This window comes from Anolis carolinensis, chromosome 6 (genome assembly GCF_035594765.1).
Source record: "Anolis carolinensis isolate JA03-04 chromosome 6, rAnoCar3.1.pri, whole genome shotgun sequence".
Lineage (NCBI taxonomy): Eukaryota > Metazoa > Chordata > Lepidosauria > Squamata > Dactyloidae > Anolis > Anolis carolinensis.
In genome coordinates, this window is record NC_085846.1 from 95,892,109 (window position 1) to 95,903,521 (window position 11,413).

The 11,413-nt window shown below is 40.5% G+C and overlaps 1 long non-coding RNA gene across 1 annotated transcript; it reads right to left on the minus strand.

The window, feature by feature from the left end:
- Positions 1 to 1,391: 1,391 nt before the first annotated feature.
- LOC103279108 (uncharacterized) lies at positions 1,392 to 8,563 on the minus strand. Its single transcript, XR_506561.2, has 3 exons — positions 7,859 to 8,563; positions 4,800 to 4,880; positions 1,392 to 1,878 (listed from the first exon to the last, which is right to left on the minus strand). It is a non-coding gene; the product is annotated as an uncharacterized LOC103279108 (long non-coding RNA).
- Positions 8,564 to 11,413: the final 2,850 nt, after the last annotated feature.

Below are 11,413 nucleotides of genomic sequence, written 5' to 3' on the forward strand. Positions count from 1 at the left end.
AAATTGGGAAGGGCAGGGGTTTAACATACATGTCATAACTCTCACCTCTCCAAAAACCATGTCAGGCTAAGAATTCTAAATGTTTCTCCCTAAACTGCAAATTCTAGGATCCTAGTGGAATACAGTGCCATAACGGTGTAGTACAGATGTCTTGCAGGTTGTGGAATAGGTGCATTTACAAACACACAGAGACTTCTGAGATAACTGAATATGGTTATGTATTCAAATATTGTATTTAGATGTATGATTTCTTTATTCCTATACTCTGTAGAACAACATGGTACCATCTTCCTGTCTACAAAGAATTTTGCTGGAATTCAGCTTGTAGCTGGCACCAAGGAAGAAAGGCAAAATCAGATGCCATGACGTTTTTTTAACCTTGTGAAAGTTCCAGTGACTCAAATGCTTGCTGATCTTTCAAGAACCGGTTGATTCAATAAAAGGTACAATCACACCAATTCCACTTCCAAAAAGAGATTGGTTTTAGGACAGTCAGAAGAAATTTCATCCTAATACATTTTTCTCCCAAGAAAATTGTCAGCAAGTGAGAACTCAGGTGGATAGGGAAAGGGCCTGGGTGCCCCTGGCTGCCAAAAGAGTTCTGCAAGTCTGCTATTATGATGATATAAAAGGCAGCGAGTGAATAGATGATACAGAAGCATTATGGCAAAGCTTGTCCTGAGATGTCCTGGCCAGTCTTTGGGGACATGATGAGAAAGAGCCTGACATTCAGATACTCCACTGGGTGACGGGAAATAGCTGGGGCTGAAATGCAGTCTATTGAATAGCACCAGGCTCAATAGCGGTGAAGTGTATCATAGCTTATATTGTTATTTTGACCTAAGAAGTGCACTGCGAGCATTATATAACACTAAATACAAAACACAGCATGTCATTGAATTTCAAACTCTTTTCTATACCAGAATGAGAAGCAGTGGAGCAGTGCCATGGCTGTGTTAACATACTCTAAACAGCTTTTAATGTTGCTTCCTTCTTACATGTGAAAAATTATCTTGACACTTATCTTACTGTTTGCAGCTCAAAACCCCTCCCTCTAACAAAGGGAGTGGGTAAACTCCATATGTAAACTCCTTATATTTCTTTCACGATCAGACAATCTCCCTCCATATTTGCAGTTCTGACTTTTTTCAGATTTGATTATTTATGGATTTGATTAAAATGTTTAGGGGCACATCTTCACTAGCCCTTTATCCTAAAAAAGGAGGGTGGGAATCAATGCAGGAAGCTGATTCCAGTTAACATAGACCAACACTACTTGGTGAGGCTTTGAATTGCATTAACAAAAGCCATGAGTGGCACCGAATCTAGAGCCAACTGTGACTTTGCGCCCCTGTAAGCAGTTAAGCTTGTTCTGAGATGGAAACAGCACAACTGTTTACATGGCCATCCCATATTTTCTAGGCTTGGGCAGCCAGGGAACATCGGATGCATCCCCCCTCCCATTCTTGTTGTTGCAGCAGCCAGCAGGTGTGTCATGGCTACTGTCGGTCACTTGTTGCTGTAGCGGATTGATGATGATAAAGGAAGCTCTTATGTGTGCCCGTGGTCCAGAGTCACCCGCAGAACAATAGCATGCCACTCAGGTTTGCAGAACAAAAATACCGAAACTTTACTGATTCCAAGAGATCAAAAAACAGTAGTATTTACAATGGTCCCTCTGATCACTTACAGAAGTTTACAGTCATAAAACAAATCCTTTCTCAGTCCACAAATCTGCTTCAGAGAAGAATACAGTCCTGGTTCTTTCCCCTCTTTTCTCAGCAGCAAACAGGCCTCAAGATAGCAAGGCCTCTCTGACTACACTGATCTCTCCACCAGCAGTACTCAGTCAGCACTGAAAACTTGTCCAAACAGGTTCTGCAGCAGAAGAACAGAAACAGTATGAAATCAGTCCCCAGGTCTTTGCAGGTTCAGCCAATCGGCTTCATAAACTTCATTTTCCAGTTAACACACACAGCACAGTGCCCTTGCAAACCATGAAGTTGCTTGGAGTGAAATTGGTTGGGATGCAAGAGCACTTGGAGAAGGTGGGAGTAGAGGGCCTTTACACCTTTCTCCCACATCTGGTGTTATGGTCAATGTAATTCCTGTCAATGAACTATGAAAATTACCCACATTGTGTCCATTGGCTGTTGCAATGATGAGAACGGGAGGAGGGATGGCAATAAGAGTGACCACGGGACAGTCAGGACTCCTTCCCACTTATGTAGTGACCTTTGGCTCACGAGACCTTCAATGGCAGGGCAGCATCATTAGATTTATAGTCTTATAATTATAACTAGTCCTTTGAAAACAACCATAAGGATGATGTGGCCTTTGGTGAAACTCATCCATGGTTCTTTTGCCGGGTACACTTAGCCCAATGAAAAGCCACTAGAATGGAGATCCAACTGTCTTTAATTTCTCTCTGCACAAAAGAAAAGTCCTAAGGAATACTTTCCAAAACGAGCACAAAGAAAGCGTGACAGCAGCTAGCTATTTATACAATATCTTATGAAAATTAACAGAGTAGTCATCACTATTGCATCTACATCACATTACATCATTGCTAAATGTGGACATATCTTTGCACATGCCTATTTGTATATGACTGGTGGGGAGGATGCATATTAATGTATTAAAAATATCTTTCTTGTGCATGATTTTTAGCATTAAAATGAGCTCTAGGTTAACTGGGCCATGGCATAGCACAGCGTGTTAACTGCCAGCTACAGAAATATCTTGCCATCTGGAAGGTTAGCAGTTCAAGCCATGGGTGGGGTGAGCTCCTGCTGTCAGTCTAGCTTCTGCCTACCTTGCAGTTCGGAAACAGCAATTGTGAGTAGATAAATAGGTATCACTTTTCGCAGGGAGGAAAAGGCGTCCCTGAAAAACATGCCAGCGTTCTGATCAGGAAGGCGTCTAAGAATGACAAAGCTCTGTTCTGTCTTTGTCCATTGTATAATGGCATCAAATGTTTCCATATATGTACCTGTAATCCACTCGGGGAGACAGGGCAGAATATAAATAAGGTATATTATATAGTTCAAAATTTATTTGCTAATTGAGTACATTCTTATTAGTTGGCTCTTTTTTCTCACCTTTTTTCTGGTTCATAATTCCTGATACCTGTTTATATTCTCCTTACAATCCAGAACTAAAAGAGCAATCTAAAAGGTCATCAAAGGAAAATAGCTCATGCTATAAAGGGAACCTTTAATTCTTTTATTATGGGGTCTCCAGTTTTTCATTCTCTGAACCCCATCACAGTGAAAGAGCCTCTCATACTGAAAACCAGATTATTTTTGTGCACCTCAGTTAATCTAGACCTGAATCCCAAAAGGTATGTTTTTCTATTTTATTTTATTTTATTGAAAGGCAGAGGGAGAATATTAGCTTTTTTATATCCTAGATGTGATAAAAGTATTTTAACTTGATTTTATTGTCTGGATAACTTTTGTTCTGTTGGTGTCATCTTTCTATACTTAATATTATTCAGGAGAAGTAAATGGTAGTTATAAAATATTATAGTCCCTCCAAGGGATTAAAAAATAAACAAAGTAGATGGCAAAGCCACCTAAATCATAGCCAAAGTACTCCATCAACTTCCAACTTTGCATCCATTAAATAGGGCATTATGTGCCATTTTTAACCTATAAACTAAAAGAAGATAAAATATAAGAATTTATTGTTGCTAATAAACAAAAGGGGACAGAGGTGTTTGTAGGAGGGGGCAGTTCGGCAACTTCATGCAAGTCAATAGATAGAAAAAAGAATAGGAGACATTGAATACTAGACAGTATAATCCTCAATTAATCTCTCTTTATGCAAACATTGGGCAATTGCAGCAGGACTGGGATGGGGTAAAAATGTCCCCTAAAATGGAAAGAGTAACATAGAAGTGCAATGAAGTCCATTTCTGAGAACTTTACATGTTATCAAATACAGCACTATGATTCCACTTTAACTGTCATGGTAATATGCAGTGGAATCCTGGGATCTGCAGTTTAAATTGAGACATTAAGATTTCTTGCCAGAGAGATCAAGTGCCTCACCAAACTACAAACTCCAGGTTCCCGTAGGACAGTCAGAGAGTATGGCCCAAACCACACTGCCATATGATGCAGTTTGGAATGACATTATATGGCCAGTGTGGACTTATACAATGCCATTCAGTGCATTATATGGCAGTGTAGATGGGGCCAATGTTCTTGTTGGAAGAAAGCCATTCCAAAGAGATGGTTTCCCAGTCCCTGGCTGAACATTTCCAACAAGAGGATGTCTGGAGGTTGTCAAACTGCTTTTACTACCCAGGGATTTCCCTCCATGTTCTCTCAAAAACTACGGCACTTTTCTGTAATTTATCCCCATAGGATTCAATTTCATTTATTTCATGTATATCTTGCTTCCCCCCATATGGGATTCAAAGTGGTTTGTAGTATAACCATAAAACAGATATGCTAAAGCAACATGAGATATCATAGCTACAAAAGCATCAAATGCCACATTCAATTAAAACACTATTTTTAGAACAGTAAAATTTCAAAAAATGAAATCCCCTCCTGCATTGCTATTTCTTTTCCCTTGTGTACCATGTCTTATTTAGATTGTAAACCTGAGGGCAGGGAACCATCAAATCAACCATTTGTAGCGAGACAGTGTGGTGTAGTGGTTTGAGCATTGGACTGTGACTCTGGAGACCAGGGTTTGATTCTCTGCTTGGCTATGGAAATTCATAAATGGGGCCCCCTTAGCTCAATATTGGGGTCCCAAAATTCGGCATTTTTTTTAAACATTACCTAGTGGCTGTTTTAGACATTTACACAATTTTTTTTGCAGTGTTTACAGTGGACTCCGCAGAAGATGCTTCGGCTGTCTCTCTAAAAAAAGAAAAATCAGACTGTTTAGCAAGCCTTGAAAATGTTGATTTATTTGATTTTTATACCTATTTTATATACCGACATATATACTCAGGGTCATGTAAAAAGTTCTCGTGCGAAAAGGGGTCCTGAGTGGGAAAGTTTAAGAAGAGCAGCACAGGTGGGTCACAAACTCTCAGACTCAAAAAACATAATGATAAGTTCGGCTTGAGTCACTACTAGTTGGAAATGACTTGAAGGTGCAACAAAGCCTTTGTGGCTGAAGAGTGGGATATAAATATTCTAAATAAATAAACAAATCCCTTAAAAAACAATGCATATGAAAACAATACACTCATCCAGCCTTCTGGAGCTGCAGAAAGCTAATCCTTGACTTTTTCTACTTGTCAGCCTTTTGAGGATTTGAAGAGTGTCATCAAGTCATCTCTCAGTCTTCCCTCTTTTGCTCCGAACACTGTACCTATAAGTAAGCGAGATCTACCTTTCAATTTTAAATGAAAGGACCTAGGAAAGGAGTCCCCTGCAGCTGAGCTTAAGGAAAGAGAGGCAGAACTACTTGTGGCCAATTTCTGTTCCATTCTGATGAAACCTGTCATTGATAAAAGAGAGTTCAAGCTTTGCTAAACCAATTAAAATGTTTTTGCCTCAGGAGGTAAATAAAAACACATGATAGAACTAAAGCAGACTGGAGAGCGGTAATCAGTACAGTAGTTCGGTATTGAACAATATTGAACACTGTAACAATAACACGTAATAAATCATTTTGAAAGGTGCATTCGATATATTTTTCCAAGGACGAACAAAGTATGCTCATGAGAATTGAAAGGAAGCCCTCTGTTGATTTTACGTTTAAAAAAAGAAAAAAAAAGAAATTGCCATTTATTTTTTAAGGGAGGATTTTCCCCTTTTGTGCAACAAAGTGTTCTTTAAAGCAATGCTCAATGTAGTTCTGAAAGGAAGAAGGTAGAGAATGGCATGCAGCATGTCTTGAAGTGAAAGATGGGAAATATGGGTTCTGTGCCGCTTTTACCCTGAACCACTTTTTAAAGCATCCTCACATTGCCAGGTTCGAATCCCACCCGGGGAGAGCGCAGATGAGCTCCCTCTATCAGCTCCAGCTCCATGCAGGGACATGATAGAAGCCTCCCACAAGGATGGTAAAACATCAAAACATCCAGGCGTCCCCTGGGCAACGTCCTTGCAGATGGCCAATTCTCTCCAGAAGCAACTCCAGTTGCTCCTGACACGGAAAAAAAAAACCAACCCCAAATTAATATGTGTGCCCCAAGTGAGGGGGTTATTAGGTTCATATAGGATCTATGGCTACTCCTGGGAGCCTCCAGAAATGGCAGATGATAAAACTCCCGTCCACCAAGTTGTCAAGTGAGAATTTGAACAAGCCCAGTAGCCATTCACAGTTCAGGGAATGATGTGGATATAGGTATTGCTCCTCCTATAGTAATATAATTTAGAAGCAGGTTTCTACATACGTTAGGGAGAGTCAGAAATAGAAATAAGGCAGTAAGAAATAGGGTAAGGGCCTGTTTGGAGCAGAGTAGGAGGACTGGGTTTTAACAGCAGAGCTTGTGTAAGATGTTCTGGGAGAAGTATGATTATTGCTTGAAATACAGGTGTTTAGAGCAGGGTGTAGGAGCCCCTGGTGGCGCAGTGTGTTAAAGCGCTGAGCTGCTGAACTTGCAGACCGAAAGGTTGCAGGTTCGAATCTGGGAACAGAGTGAGCGCCCACTGTTAGCTCCAGCTTCTGCCAACCTAGCAGTTCGAAAACATGCCAATGTGAGTAGATCAATAAGTACCGCGCTGGTGGGAAGGTAACGGTGCTCCATGCAGTCATGCTGGCCACATGACCTTGGAGGTGTCTATGGACAACGCCGGCTCTTCGGCTTAGAAATGGAGATGAGCACCAACCCCCAGAGTCAGACATGACTGGACTTAACGTCAAGGGAAAACCTTTACCTTTACCTTACTAGAGCTGGGTGTGGAGACAATTTAATTTAGGTGTTTATTTTATTAGCTATTCAATCAAACTTTGCTGCTTTTTATTTTCTACATTAGTATGTAGATGTTTTAATGTAATGATTAACAAGGAAGACTGACTAGACTTTAATCACACTAAACCTAGGGAGGGCATATCCACATAGGAACTTTAACCCGAAGCTGGCAAGAACTGACGCTGCAATATTTACATGAAACACAGAGCTGTCTTGCCCCGGCATGGGACACAGCCAATTAATGTGATTCTGCCCAGTTTTAGACAGTGTTCAGAAATGCTCTGAATCTTCCCTACACTTTGGGGTAATATGAACAGTTGGCCTGCTTCTGATTGGCAACAAGGGAAAATGGGGTGGCACTTACCTTGTTCATTATTTGTCATCGTAGGGGTGGCCTCTAAGCTGTAGAGGGCCTGAGGCCATGGCTCAGCATCATTGCCAGTGTAAGCAAAGATACCTGCTCGACACAGAGAAAGGAGGAGGATCACCCCTTTCTCCCCTCCTCTCTCTGAGCCATGCAGGCACCTTTGCTTAAACTGGCAAGGTCTCCCAGTAATGGCCCCAATCTCTTTGCAGCAAGACACTGCTATAATGAATAACCGTCAAGATAAATGTGATGGACAGCTGAATCCTTCTCTAGTTCTGCAAGCAGGGGAGCTGCAAGAGAAACCCCCCAGCCTCATAAGAGAAGACCTCCAATGGAGCAAAAGGCTCCATATTCACAGCTGTATGACATGTTCTTTAAATACTAGAGGCATGTGGGCATGGCTTGAGCTGAATGCCCTTAGGGACTTCATCCCATGAGGAGGGGAAAGAGGAGGGAATTGTCTCCTTACCATAGCGTTCCATCCCGTTCTATTTATGAGGAAAACAGACAATATATTAACCCCATTATATGCAATGTACTTTTGTCTGTTTCTACTGTAATTCTGCGTTCTGAGCTATCACACAGGCAAGTGTAGTCCTCACCCAATCTGCATTCTTTTTCTTCTTCTTTTTTAAATAGGGAAACTTCACAACTGCAGACATCTGAAATCTAGAACTAAAAAAAGGAATAAAATATAGCCACAGTCCAGTGGTTATATATCGGAATTGTGCAATTTCTGAAGAATAAATTGTTTTTAAAAACTACCCTAAAAGTTTCATGCAAGAGGATTACTGGTGAGGGAAGGAGCATCAAAGTTCATTACAAGACCACCCATAGGAACGGCCACTCTTGAACATCACTAAAATGATCTAATATGGGGGAATCTGACAATTCCCATCCCACATGTAAATAAGTGCCTTTACCTGTTTCTGCACAAGTCGGGAGCTCTGAAGATGATTGCTACCCGACTCCTAAAACCCACATTTTAAAGACAGAGTCCCATGGGGATCTGCTGGATGTAGTCTTCCGTTGTGTGATGGATTCCATAGAACTCTGTCTTTAAACTGTTTTTAAAGTGTGTAGAAATGGTGGTGGTGGGGGGACCTTACATCTAATGTGGTCCCTAAACACAGGCAAGTCTAGATATTGGAGACTAACTTTTAAGTTCACTTCTTGACAGCCATATCCTCCTGTTGTGCATCTTGGATTTATGGCTCTTGGACTGATGATTGGCTTTTCTGCTTGGACTCTGTCCTGATTTACAGCTTCTCAAGCTCAAACTGTTATCAGATGCTTTTGGTGCTTTGACTTCTGGACATAATTCTGGCTGAGTGTGAAGACAGGAATGCTGGACTGATTGTGTTTGGACTGAAATATATTAGTTACTTATTTTAAAGATTTATAAACAACAGGTTTCCTAGGCAATTTGTATGTTAAGAAAATTTCAGATTAGCACCAAGCACAAAACACACTGCCACCATAAATAATAAAAAACAATAGCTTAGAACAATTATGACAGTTTGCCTGAAAATTCTGAGAAGATAACATTTAGCACTTGTTTAGAAGGGAGAAATGGATTTTGCAGCCTCACCAACATGTTTCACATTTAGCATACTTTGTTTTTTGATTGACCATTTAGATGTACACATGGCCATAATTTAAAAATCTAATTACAATGTTTGAAATCTTGCAAGGCTTTCAAAACAGAAGGTTTTTTAAAGATTGGGCTAGGGAATGCTGTACTATTTTAACTTCATTGTATTTAAAAGGTTTTTATGTTTTCAACTTGCATTTTATTCTTCTAATTTGAGGTATGAATCGTTTCAATGCGGTGGATGACTTAATTTTATTTTATTTTAATGTCTACTTATGTTTAATATGTATATTCTTTAAAATTATGAGTTGCTTTGAGTCCCAATTTTTTGGGGAAAGCGGGATAATAATAATAATAATAATAATAATAATAATAATAATAATAATAATAATAATAATAGTAATAATAAGTGATGATGAAGTATGTACATTCTAGAAAATCCCACTGTGGGAATGAAATCAAATTAATACTTAAGGAAACAAAAATCCCAAAAGAGAGTCATTCTGAAGCCCCTTTCTTAGGTTTTCACCACCTATTTAAAAACTGCATACTTTTCAGTGTTGCCTGTAACAAGGGAGAAAACTACATACATTATTTATTATCTTTTGTGGTGACAAATAATTTAACTCAGCACATCCTTATTGTAGGGAATGATGCTCTCCTTTAATGTGGGGCCTGTTGCCTTTACCTGAGGCGTTCAAACAATGCCTCAGATAAAAGCGAACCCTGCTCTGTCCCGCATAAATTTGATACCTCATTAAATCTGGGCCTCCCTGATCCAGGTCTAATGGGGTATTGGACCTGTGGGGACAACCCTGGGGTATGTCCCCATTGTGATCTCACTTCTACAGACTTTCAAAAGTCTGGAGAAGCAAGATGGAGCCCACCTGCTTCCCTCAACATGCCCCAAAACAGTTCTAAAAACTTGCAAAACTTTACCAGGTGTTGAGGCCTGTGAAGCCTTTGAAGATGAGGATGAGAATTTTCTAGTTGAGCCTGGTGTTTCTGTGGGGAAAAGTGAAAGCACTTTTTGAGACAATGGGAATGTTTTGGGTAGATCAGTTGCCAGAGAAACAAACTGATCCTCATGAGAATTGGCCAGGGATTGACACTGAAAGGAATGTGGAAGAGACAGGGGGGTTACAGATAACCCAGTGTTTACAGATCCAGAGGGATAGTGTGAAACAGAGACAAATCCAGTGTTCCCAGAGACTGAAAGATAAGCAAAGGGAACACAGGTGTGAGAAAGAGTGATGTCATGGGCAAGAGGGAGTTTTATTGAGGAATACTTCCCCCCCCCCCAATCTCCTGGCACGTAGCTACCGGGATGGCATTGGGACACCTGACAGGGAAAGCCCTTTTTTTGGAGTTGGCATGTAGATTTAAATCCACGCTGAAGCAGGTATTTTAAACCTACTTCAGACCAGGTTTAAACCATGTTTGGAAGCATCTTCAGATTGCAGATACCCCGAAGAGAACATTAAACCTACAGGGAAATGACATACAAGGGGTGGAGGCAAATATGTGGCAGGAGATCAAATACTCATAGAAGAAATATGTTCCCCACTTATGGTAACATTTGACCAAGTAGCCATTCTAGAACTCTGTTCAGCTAAACAATTATGCATTTTCCTTTATGCTGGAGTCTTTCCTACACAATCCTGAAATTCTCCAAGAAATATCTTTGATTTAATTTTAATTCCCGGAGAGTGATAGTCTTAATCACAGGACAAATGTCATACTCCAAAGAGAAAAATGGCTGGGTTTGATTAAACTTTTGCCAACCCTTTCTGTTCCTCCCTGAAGCACTTTCAGACATCAAATGCAGAAAGTACAATCTGGAAAGGTGTTATATAAAACCATTCCCTATAAGCAGTCTCTTTCTTTTTTCTTTCCTTTTTGGAGGGGAAAGGGGATTTTAGAGTGGCAGCGTCTGTTTCTGTTTTGCCAGTTTTGGAACTCCATCACATACAAATATTTACACTGACACTCTGGGGGGAAAAATCTCAGCAACACACAAAAACAGCCCACAATATCATTAACGCTTTCTTCGGTGGTGAAAGGTTTTTCACAATGCCGTAAAGTGAGAGCTAGTTGCTCTATTTATGCTATAAGGAAGGATGGTTTGGGGGAAAAATTGAGTGCTTCAAATTGTTTCCAAATTGCACCGACTCCAAGGCAAACCCTATGACAGGGTTTTCTTGGCAAGAATTGTTCAGAGGGGACTTGTCCTTGACTTCCTCTAAAACTGGGGGAGTGTGGCTTGCCCAAGATTATCCATTGGGTTTTCATGGCCCAGGGGGATTTAAATCCTGATCTCTAGAATCATAGGGCTCATCTACATAGGCCCAAAACTCCAAATCAGGCCAGAGGTTGCTCCTGGATGTTTACGTGGTCTGGAGCATAGTCAAAAGTGGATGGCAGCACTGGACTGTGTGGACAGTAGAATTTAAAGTCATCTGTCCCCTCTAACCCTGAAGTGTGAGGCTTCTCTGGGGTTTCAGCAAAACTCTAGAGTATTTCCCCATCAGGTTTTATGCATTATGGTCTGGAAGTTTCTGGA